Source organism: Teleopsis dalmanni, chromosome 2 (genome assembly GCF_002237135.1).
Source record: "Teleopsis dalmanni isolate 2A chromosome 2, ASM223713v2, whole genome shotgun sequence".
In the NCBI taxonomy this organism is placed as follows: Eukaryota; Metazoa; Arthropoda; class Insecta; order Diptera; family Diopsidae; genus Teleopsis; species Teleopsis dalmanni.
Window position 1 is genome coordinate 198,508,112 of NC_051847.1, and position 12,816 is coordinate 198,520,927.

Consider the following 12,816-nt stretch of genomic DNA (forward strand, 5'->3'; position numbering starts at 1 on the left):
CACTCTTTATTCTACTTTAGAACTATGTGCAAGTACATTGAAATTTATTTGCATCAGTTTTTTTCAACAGATCCAAAAAAAAAAAATTTTAAAAGCTTTACATTTCATTCCACTGTACTTTCAATTCTTTTTTTTTTGCTTTTTGCACAAATTTGCAACACTTTTATACGTACTATATCACTTTGAAAGCGAAACACATTACTTTACATACATACTTACATACTCGTATAATGACTGTTGTTTTTTATACTTTGTTGAAGCAAATCAGTTTTTTTTTTAAGAAAAAAACGGCTTCGTTTTTATATCGAGTAAAAAATTGCAGTAATTTCAACACTGACGAGGTTAAAAGGTTGCAGCAACAAGCAGCAAAAAAAACATTCAATCATAAAACAAAATAAAATTTTGGTAGCCAATATTCCAAGTGGGGGTAAAATTAGTTAGCCAATATTGAATCAACAAACATTGAAGAAAAAAACCCAGTGAGGCACGCCAAACTGCAGAAGACAAATGGTTAATTTTTTATTGAAAATATTAATTTTATTTTCAGGCCACAATTGTTAGGTTTGCATAAGCTTTTGTTTACTTAAGAGGATTTCTGTTTAATTTCTGTTTCGCTACATAGGCTGGCAATTTTTTTTTTTGCTTTTTAAACCAACTATTTGACAATGAGTCGTAATTCCCTAGCTAGGTGCCCTTTTTAGTCTCACAAGCAGCTACATGCACTCACAATATTATAGATTTGAAAACTTGCATCCATGCCACTGCAATGCAATAGTTGCAACACCGTCAGTCAACTGTATCATAAATAATTCAGCTGCTACTTTAATTCGAAATGGAAAATCATACAAAACTAATGAGACTTTCATAATTCATTTTACCAATTTACCAATTTACCAATTTACCAATTTTCTATTTGAAAAGCGAATTGCATAAATTTGCATTTTAATGCGTTGCTTATTGATTACAATTGATTGAGATATGATAGTTGGAATCTGGTGGATGATCATGTTGAAGCTAAAGGTGCTGTTGTAAAACAATAGTACACAACGATATTTGATGATATAATTTGTTGCGAGAAAAATGCGAATTATACGAGTATATATATCATTTCTGTTACTTTTTCTTTGAAATTTATGAACGTGAGAAAACTCAAATTAACACACAAAAAAGTTAAAAACTATATCAGCAGTAATGAAATTACAAGAAAATTTAATGAATTTCTAAAAATAAATGAAAATTCACAAAATCATTTATTGAAGTAAATATAGGAATGATTGAATATGCCGTTCAGTAATTCTTATTGCTATTATGAAAAAAAAGATAAAAGTATTTCACATCTGCTTTGATAGAATAAACTTACTTACTTTATAGTAAGTAACCCCCACTTAAATAGCATTCTAGACTTTAATTATAGCTTTCAGATAGTTTTAAAAACTTTGAGTTATATAAAGCAAAGAATAGACCAATGACCGATAGGGTCTCTAGAATTGTCTTTAAAATGTGTCTCCCTAAAGTGAATCAATCCGATATTAAAAATATTCTCATTATTAAGTAAAGTTAATTGTTTGTCAACTTACTCTCAATACAAATACTTATACAAATACTTAAGCCTTTTTCAAAATTATCGCTTCAAATTGTTAGAATAAATAATTTATATACATAAATAAATTGCTGAGATATGTTTTCTTATATTATTTTAAATATTTTATTGCAGATTAAAAATAACAGAAGAAATTTGCAGTAAACATAAATGTAAGTACACAGCACGCAAACAAAATTTCTATTAAAAACAATTTTGTGTATTGTATTTATATATATCTTTTACATTATATATAAATGACATACTTTAGATAAAAAAAATTTGTTAAAATATTTAAAAAAAAGTTTTTTTTTTCATCATTTTAGCATCACATCACACCTTCAGTTGGTGTTGGTGTATTGCTGCTCAAATGATTTTATTTATTTTTAATTTTTGTTTAATTTTTATTTAATTTTCTTTTTATTTTTATTTTTTAATATAGAAAATAAATATGTTGTGTTGGTTAATTTTCATTAAAATTATATGCATGCGCGCTATGCAGTTTTATTGAAATTTATTTTTACAATTTTTGCTAGAAATCACAATTGCAATTGCAATTCTTGCACTTCACTGCACCATCGTAATTCGGGTCAATTTCATTGCGTGCAATCCAGCCCGCGGAATTATGATATCGGGCGTGATTCGCACGTTTACATTGAATTTATGTAGTTTCTATTATCTCAGTGGGTCACTTATTGTATGATTAGTGTGACTATTCTATGTGAAATATAGAACCACTTGAATTAGTCATGTTTGGATTTATTGTCGTAACTGAAAATGAGCATTCCAACAGTACAACAACAAAAAAAAATTAGCATTAAGTGAATTTAATAGTTTAATTTTCATTTTAATATTTTAAATCAGCTAAAATAGCTAATATAATACTACAATATTATAATAAATATTGTAGTAGAATCTATTTTGTTCTTATTTATATTCATACCTTTATGGCTCATGTGATCCCATCAATATGTTCTTTGATGTGATTTTTTACTCCGCTGATTCATCTCCTCGAATTCCTTGTCACTTAGAAAACATACAGTGTACGATATTTTCATATTACAGTGATGATAATGGTGGAGCTAGAATAAGCTAGTAACCAAGTAACATGGTAACAGTTAGAACTTATTACACCTTTGAATTTTTACTGTTACTTGGTTACTTGAATTTGTGAGTACCAATAGCAATTTTCTAGAAATAGGAAAAGATTATACCTACAATAGGCCGAAGATATGTACTATTATCTGTATGTGATTCTGTTTTGCTATTTAAAAATTGAAGCTTCTAAGGATGGGGCTGCTTTCATAAGTCTACATATTTGGGGAAAGTGACTGATTGCAACTTATTTGGAAATAGTCAGTATTAATTTTCTGTGGAAATAACTTAAGCAGCTGACAATCTTTCGGACTTTTGATAAGAGAGCGAGCTATTTGTCAGAATACTAATTCTGTTGTTATATATATCATTGAATAAAATATGAAATCAATCTAATCCCTTTGCTATGGCAACCAGTGCACAAGATTTGCAATAGCTAATTTTATATTTTATTGCGACGAATGTGGTTGGGGAAAAACTAATGTCAGATATTTCTTTTAGAAAAAGTAGTTTCGTTTTGTTAGTTGGATAGTTTGAGTTTGTGTTTAAGTTATTTTGTACGTCAGACTACAGCGTGAGGGCAAATAAAGATTATTCAGTTATCAACAATCAAACTAACGTAGTTCTTTTTGGTATTTATTCAGTTATTAACAATCCAGTGAGGCCAACGAGAGAATCAAAATTGAATTGCATAACGCAAATTCGTAACAATATTATAAGAAAAACCTAACATTCTTTGTAACATTACATAATCTCATTTAAAGAAATACTTAAGGCACTTTGAAAGATGTTACTAAGCTATTGGTGTTATAATTCTGCTCAAAAAGTATCCGGATTTTGTCATTTGTTAACTACTACTTAAGTAATAGACCTTTTTAAAAAAAAATTTTTTTTGTTTGTTCGTTTGTTTACAGCAGCTGTTAATGTGAGACTACCTCAAGTGCATTTAGCGATTTTTACTATGGAAAATTCTTATTGTACGCGAATTTTTGACCAAACACGGCACCACTCAGGCACCATATTCGCCAGATCTGAATCCGTGCGACTTTTTCTTGTTCCCAAAACTCAAATTGCCCCTTCGTGGTAAGCGTTTTGAGTCCATTGTATCGGGAAAAGGGAATTCTCCAAAGGAACTAAAAGCCATACCTGCACGGGCCTACGAAAAGTATATGGAAGATTGGATTAAGCGTTGGCATATGTGTATCGCTTCAGAAGGAGCATATTTTGAAGGAGCATATTTTAAAGGAGATGAAATAAATTTGGAATAAAATTTAAATTTGTGTGTTTTATTTACCAAATCCTGGTACTTTTTGAGCTGTAGGTATACACTTGCAAAACTTCCAAAATGATAATTGTTTTCTTATTCTTATTTGCATGTTAAAATAAGCGAAATAAATAAGAGTGCTTACACGGACTTACTTAAGCTTATAGATATAATAGACAGACACTACGGAACTGCCTACTCCAAATGACATCGTTATAAGCTGTCATTCAAGTATTTGTGGAAATTTCTCGACACAATTTTGTAAAATTATTATTTTTTTACAAAATATTTTCACATAAAATCATTTCTAAACCAGACAGAAAATGAAAGTTATTTGCTGTTTGCAATCATATCGAAGAAAATATTAATTTAAAAAATATTTCAAATGTTTAATTGTTTAATTACCATTAGGCAAATACTAAAAAAAATCTAAAATAAGCAATTATAGTTAAATGATATAATTAATTGTTTAAAAGCTTAAAATTAAAAAAAAAAAAAATCATAAAGATAACACGGTTAACATAAAAACCGAGGTATTTTGTTGCAATAAAACAAATTTTAAAATTAACACAAAAAAAAAACACTAATCACATTTCGTGTTTCCAAATTAATAAATGTTGCTGTTGCTGTTGTTGTTTTTGTTATTGTTTTTGCTATTGGCTTTGTTGTCGAAGTTGTGACAATTTAACAATAAACAATTAAATTTTTTGTTGACAACAAACAATCGTTTTATGAAAAAAACGAGCAAACAAAACGTTTTTAATAATAAAAAAAATGGGATGGTAGTTATATGCATTCCCCTTCCACTTCAACAATAACAACAACAGCAGAAACTACAACAAATTTACAAACTGCAAAATTGGAATTGCAACTTAAAAAAAAAGAGCGGCCACGATGGTCTTGGCTTTAACGTGAACGTAAATAGTAAAAGTTCAATGACTGCAGTTGATTGGCTTTTACATACACGACCACAACAAAAGACGACCCAATTAGGTCAAGAAAGAAATTGCTATTAAGTCCCGAAGTTGGAATTAATGTTGATAGCAGTAGTTGGTAAGTTTTGGGAGCAGTGAAATAAAGTTAAATTACTTCAATAGAGAAGTTAGATGCAACTATTTAACTGGAAGTTATGGCAACTTCTACATTAGAAATTCTATTGCATGCTTGCAAGAGTTCGTAAGTGGCCTGGACGTATATGTTGCCATATACGAAACGAAACCCATACGTGAGCGTTTATGCCGGCAAACAGACAATTAACTTATTCATCTTAATCTAATATAGACGTAAACACCCGGAATAATTACAACTTAAGCCATTAAACCCACACTACTTGGTGTATAGATATTTGAATACATAAAAGTTTTGCTCCTTTAGGCGTCTATTAGAATTTTATGTGCAATTTAGCGCCGCTGTGGCATGTTGCTACGCCTCATTTCAATTCATAGAATTTGTGAAAATTAACATATAATTGCATAACAAATTATATACAAATGAATGAATGAATTTTGCAATGACGTCTAAGCAGCAAATATAATATTTAATATAATATTAAGTGATATAAATATTTATATTGAATTGGCAACAATTCTCAAACAAAATATTGTTGAAGGTAAAGTAACACAAAAAATGCTACAAAAGCTTTTGTCTCAAGATATTCTTTAGAATTGTTTTTAAATTTTTTTAAAAAAATTTATTTTATTTTTTATAAAAATACACAGAAAAACATATTAGCTCAAGCTTAAAGAAATATGGAATTTTACATAAATTTCAGTATAATTTTTGTATAGTTATCCATGCCGTAATCCCGATTCAGTCATTTAACAATGATAAATCTTAAACAACCACTAAACATGTTTTAAATGTAAAAAGTCTAAATACTCACAAGTAATTGCAGAAAGACAGTTCCATTCACATAATGCACTGTATGGTTCTGTCAATTCTGATAGCTACAGACAGATTATTACAATTTTTTTTCTTTTTTGGACATCGATACGGCCATTCAGAATATATTTGATTTGATATTTGATAAAAAAAATTGCGATTTATCACCACTGGGGTTGGCCACCTACATACGGATAAATTATCGAAAGTTACTTTAAAAAGATCCAGCAAGTTCTCCCATAGAGGACAAAATTTGTTCTAAATTTTAAATAAAATAGTGTGTTATTTAATTTTGGAACTGGGAAGTGGATAATATGCTCTTCACCCAACAAACCTAAGTCTTCTTATCAAAGCGAACAAGAGGGGCAACTTAACAAGTGTTATGGTCTTATTTAAATTACCATATATGCGTATGTTTCTGAAGTTTACTCCAATAACATTTCTTTTCCTTATTTTATAAGAATCAAAAAAAATTATAATAACTACCACCTGGTCAATCTCAAAGGACACTTTAAATATCTATGGGTAATAAACTGTTTGAATAATTAATTTCAGTATTTACCGAATGTATACAATGAATGTAAAAAAGTTTAAACTTATAACATAAGACACAAAAGTAACTTTATATAAATTTTAAAAATTTGGATAGAGTTATGTGGGAATCATTGGATATATTGTATTTACATATATATATAAATAAAACATAATTCTATACAAGCAAAAAAAATCTCTTAACAATTTCTTCAAAAGAGTTATTTATGATTTTTTTGCATTAGGTATTTCAATATTCTATATGGATGTTAAATGCCATAAATCTAACGTTTGGACAAAACATTATTCCACAAAAATTGTGTACAAATCAAGACTGGCACATATTTTTGCATAAGCACTCTAATCGCAATTTAACCTAATTTCGTGCTAAAAATCAAATTAAATACAATAAAAAGTGTAGCATGCAATTGCATTTGCTTGCCATATATCGCAATTTATGGCATGGAATTTGTATTTGAGCTGTAAGTAAACGTTAAGTCCAATTATTGTATTGCAAATAGCGCAAATAACGCAAATACCGCAAGAACAAACAAACAGAGAGACAGACATTGTACGTGCAAATAAAAATTATACTACACTTTTAAATAAATACAAGTGTGAGTACGAGTAAATCAACATTAAAAAAAATAATCGTTTTACATGCAACCAGGTGATTAATAACAACACACACGAGCCATAAGAAAACTATTGCTAAAACAATACGGAGTATCTATGAAGCCACGAAGCGTTTCTAATAAAAACAAACCAAACATAATCATCATTTTGTAAAATACCCGAGTTAAAAAAATAGAGAGCGAAATAACTGTAATTTATAATGATCACTTTGCAAATAAACACAACTAAAGAAATGGACAATCACAAATGCGAGTCTGACTCCGAGTCCGAGTCAGAGTCCGAGTCCAAGTCCAAGTAAAACTGCGAGTATATTATAAGCAATATTAAAGCAGATGATTAGATTGGCGAAGATTATGTTGACAACAAGATGGGAAACATTGTTAGTTTTGAATTAGAAACATGTTTACAAACATTTAAAGGCTAACTGAGTTTTTAATGATTTTTTCGTTTCCTTGCCCGATTTATGTAGTTTTTACTTAAAAAGACAAAATTCTTTGCACTGTATTTGCAACTTTTTTTTTATTAATTATATCACAGAAATTTATTACTTTGCTAAAAGAAAACTACAAGCATTAAAGAGATTTTTCTTCTGTTTGTTTTTTATATCATGATTTATGACTTTATGTCACTTTAAAGAGGATAACATGTTGCTAGCTGGCTACAAAAAGTGAACAAGCAACAAGTCACCTGCTAATACAGAAATTGAAAAAAAAGTTGTTACAACGCTCACTGCCATTCAAACCCACTGTTTTATTTTTGATTCTCTAATGATTAATTTATTTTATCTAATTATTAAAATACAATTTCTTTCGGTTTTGTTTCTTGTTCAATTTCATTCAGATACCTGTGCAACATGTTTAACTGCTCTATCAACATGTGATACAAATAATGCAACTAATGAAATGAAAAGAAAGATAGATTCTGGGTTAATTGCAACAAGTTGACTATATTAATGAATGCACGTAAAGTAAGTTACGTTTAAAAGCAAAAAAAGAAATGATAGGATTAATGAAGACCGTATTAAGAAATACAAAGACGAGTTTTTGAAGAAGAAGTGAAAATATATCAGAGTGACAATTAAATAAAAACTGTTCAATTGGACTGGAACAGTAAAAACTCCAAAAAATGTTCAAAATTTTAAAATTAAATACAACTGTAGACTGTAAAGATATAACATTTTATTTACAAAGTGTAGATTTAAGGTTTCAATTATTCATTAGAACTATTGGTGTATTATATACACTCAGGTATAATATTAAGACAAGCTATTCAATGTGCTAGTAATTTTAAAAGATAAAATCATCTATAACAACAGATTATAACCTGTGATAAGGAGAGTAAAGAAACTAACATGATTACTATATATGTCCAGCGTATCGCAAAAACAGAATTAACAGAATAAAATTAAGTTAATATCGGCTGGAAGATATTCTATACATATGTTGATATCGCTACATACAACTTAATTCTAACAAAGTCACTAAAGTGACAGCCAACAACAAAACTACTCCACAAGAATTAATACAATTTGATCACGAAGCGTACTGTGTTTATCGGTTTCCGAATGAAAGAAGTATACGTCTTCAATTTGTTTAGAAATATAGTTCAGTTAAGGCTTAATAGATCATTGATAATCATAACTTATACATTTGTAGAACTATTGCAGTAACTACAAGTAAATATATATGTTTTCGAGACCACAAACGTTTACTAACTATGTTTGCGTTTGTTATTAATATAAAATACTTTCTATTAAAATGCTTTAACATCATTAAAGATTCGTTAATATAAAAATACTCAATTTTAGCACCCTAAGATAAGTGGCAGCATATTTCATATATTTTACATATTGCACACATTGCACATAATGCATCATTTAAAAGTATAAAAACGTTAGCAACGCCTTCGGAACGTAAAATACGTCAAGCGCTAGCCGACCTTCAACTTAGACTCACTACAAAAAAATGACACAATGTGCATTCCAACACAAAAGATGCAAATTTAATCGTATATAAATTTAAATAAATTGATACCGTTAAACTATGGTATGCCAGAATAGCTAGGGATGTGATACTAGGAATATGATGTTGTGTCCACTGTAATGAAGAAAGACTATCAACAATTAAAGCACCCATTAAGGCAAATGGGCAACATGGCAACATTGACAACTAAACCGAGTGCAATCTAATTGCATATTTAGCGACTGCGGTCGCGGTATCACAAAGAAGCGCCCACCCAAGCTATAGCGCGTTTGTCATAAATTAGCACTGAAATGGATGCTGCTGCTCATAGATGTGACATGACAGTGAGCTTGGTTGCATATTTCTTAACAGCTCAATGCATTTTAATTGGCAAACAAAAAAGCATTTGCGAAAAAAATTATGAGTATTTCCATCACAACAACAACACTTCACATATCACAGCAACGCGTCCCAGAAAAAAATGCTAAAAAATTAATTTAAACGAATTTTTAAAAAATAATTTTGATATATTTTAAATTTATTTTGATTCGCTTATAAAATTTATATATTGCACTGTCTTTCAGTATAAAATAAATGAGTTTATACGAAAATTGTCTAGAACGAGTGAAGTGAAAAATTTGGGTCAATAGCTTATATTCTTAAAAAAAACAGTCTTGTCTTAAGTATTTCGAAAATATAAAAAAGATAAAGATAAAAATAAAAAAGAAAAAGTAATATTTCTGAAAGAAATCAAAACAGAATTATATGATGAGAAATTAAAAAATAAATAATTTTTATAAGTCATAATTAAAAATTGTTTATTGAGGGGATACATACTGACATATTGATATAGAGAAATTACTTAAACGTTTTTGTTGATGGCTATTAATTTAATTGTGAATTAATTATTTATTTATTTTTTTTTTTTTTTCAGATGATATAAGACTTCGTTTATTATTCAACTTATTAAATACAATACACTCTTAAATCTTTTCTAATTTAAAACAGATAACTGCAATTTTTCGTTGTTAATTAAACAATAAAGTGAATTTATTTTTGTTAATTAATCACTTCGTTGGAATTTTGAAATTAAAAAAAAACCTGGTGACTGATATTTAACAATAAAATAAATTCATTATCGCGTTGTGTGATAAAATCTCTGTTTCTGTGGTACGTGGCGCGGATAGATGCATCAAACATTCATTAGAATGGCTTTTTATAAAAGGTTAGGAGAGAATATATAAGGTGTGAGGCAAAGTTTAATGATGCCTAAAACTGCAGCTGTCGAACTAACTGTCAAAATTAACAGCAACAAATTATAAATTACAGATTGCAAAAAGCGGCATTTGTTTGTGCTCGAACGGGTTTCGTTAAATAGCAAGAAGAGTAGTAAATACTGCACTATTTAAAGTATCTTTTGATGCAGAAATGTATAACGTACTATCTGCTAGATAGATAATGCAAGATTTATCAAAGTCAAACAGTTAAACAATGTGCACTATAACGAAGTTTGGCGTTGTCTTAATTGAACTAAATAGTCCAAACGTTTTCTTATTAACTACTATTTATAGATGTATGATAGCGCAATTTGTACATTAAATAAAAACTATCAGAGCGAAAATCCAATATACAATGATGTGAATTTTTAATACGAAAATAACTCATTCAAAATTTAAAAACTACGTCTTTTTATATTTGCGGTTAAGCTTACATTAGAACGTCACAAGTCATCGACGACAAAGTTCTACTCACAAGTCAATTTGGAGTCTCACCGTTCGCAAGACCGGTGCCAAACTAAGCATGGCTCTATAGAAACGGGAGAACTACAGAGGCTGCAACAACAGAAACTATTTTCTAGTTTGAGTTATTTTTTTTTTTGTTGTTTAAAGAAAAAAATAAAAATAATAAATGTCTTCAATATTCTTTAAAAACAAGAGTTATGGCTGTGCATTATTTATAACTACAAGTACAAATCATTTTGCGTATTAAAATCTTAGAATTTTTTACTCTATGCCATTGCTAGGTTTTTAATATTTTATTATTGCATTATTATGCAATCGATGCTTCAATACTTCGTTCTCCGTTGGTCATAAATTACTCACTGCTTTCCTACAGTGCTGATTATGTCATAGCCAACTTACATCAATACCTCATTTTCCACTCATTGACAAACCATTAACTATTAACCATCCACTGGACATTGCTACAGCATTCAACTGCATTTCGTTGCATACAATATGAATATAATTTTTCCTACTTTTCCGAAATCCTGCAACTGCAACTTGACACTCTTTCAAGCGGAGCAAGTCTGCAACATTTCATAATCGCATCAACCACAAAAAAAAGTTTATTTCTTCTTCACCTTTTTGCAATTTTTTCCTGTTTTACTGCCACATTCCAGACCACCTCCAATAACAAATTCTTTGCAGACTCCAAACTCCATATTTCGTTCATTGCAGAACTCTATTCTCTATGGTTGCTAATGCGTACGTGCCTTGTGTATAGTATTTGTTTGTATTCGTGTAGGTGTGCATTTCCGTGTAGACAAACTGAGTTTCGCTGTCATGCATTGCTTAATAATTCTTTGAGACTGTAGAGTTCTTGCTTTTAGTACGCCTGCATACGGATAGACACATCTCTTGCCATGTCATAGACGTGGACATAGACGTTGTAGACGCCAAACTGCCGTAGAAAAGTTGCCAATACTTTTATGTTCCCATTTTTTTTCTCTTTTTTATTTCAACACATTGGCTTTTGCAATTTGTTATGTTTGTGTGAATTCTTGTGTATCGCAAAGATTTCATCTCTACGGGTTTTCTTCGCAATAAGAGTACAAAGACATTTTGGCGCTGCCACAACTTTTTCCTGCAACAATTTGCGCTTGTAACGACCTTCGCGGTTTATTTAAAAAACTTCATAAATTTAAATGCGGTATGCAAAACGTAAAGTATTTAAATTATTTAATATTTTTCACATTTTACGAAAGTAAAACCTTCGCATTCATTAACAATCGCAACAGCAGGCAGAAGTCAACGGCTACATCAACAGCAGAAAATTAATTGACCGGTAATGATGATAAATTAAGTATTGGTAAACTGCGAAAAAAAAGATTTTGTAAACCACAAAAATTAAAAACTTTTACGTGACAAATACTGTCTCATTTACTAAAGCAAAGAATGTAATACCGTTTTGCAGGCTTTTATGTAAGTTTCAGGCTAAAAGGCGCCTCTGACTACTTTTGCTGCAGAAAGATTAAATAAATTTTGTTTGCACAATGAAGCAAAATAATTTAATTTACTGTGTAAACATGTGCGGCTGCAGAAGACATAAACCAGGTCGCCAAAAGAATTCGGAACGCTTTTGTGCATAAAGTAAATAAATATGACTTAAGACTTAAGAAGTTAAGAATAAGAATGTCTACTCAGTCTTGCACTTATTTTCTTAACTGTTGTTTACTTCAGTTATTATAAATGCAAAGACAAATACTACAACAAGACGCCTCACTAAAAACATCTTTTTGTATTTATAAGAGTTATTAGCACTTAAGCAATAATAATTACTCAAATATTGGCAGAATGAGGAATTATGGTCCAAGACGTTTCGATTTAACAGGTCTCATAGATAGAACAAGTATAAATCAGTATTTACTGTTCAAAAGAAAAGCAGTTTTAAAAAATATTAGTAAATAAAGTGGAGGCATGATAAGAATAAGTTTATAACTTTTCTAAAAAAATAATACTGATATTGATACTAATCTAACAATAAAGTGATTACGTAGGAAATACTTAAGTAAAACATTCAATATATACTTGCATTATTCAATATATACTTAAAAAATTAATATTCAATATGTTACATTATACATACAT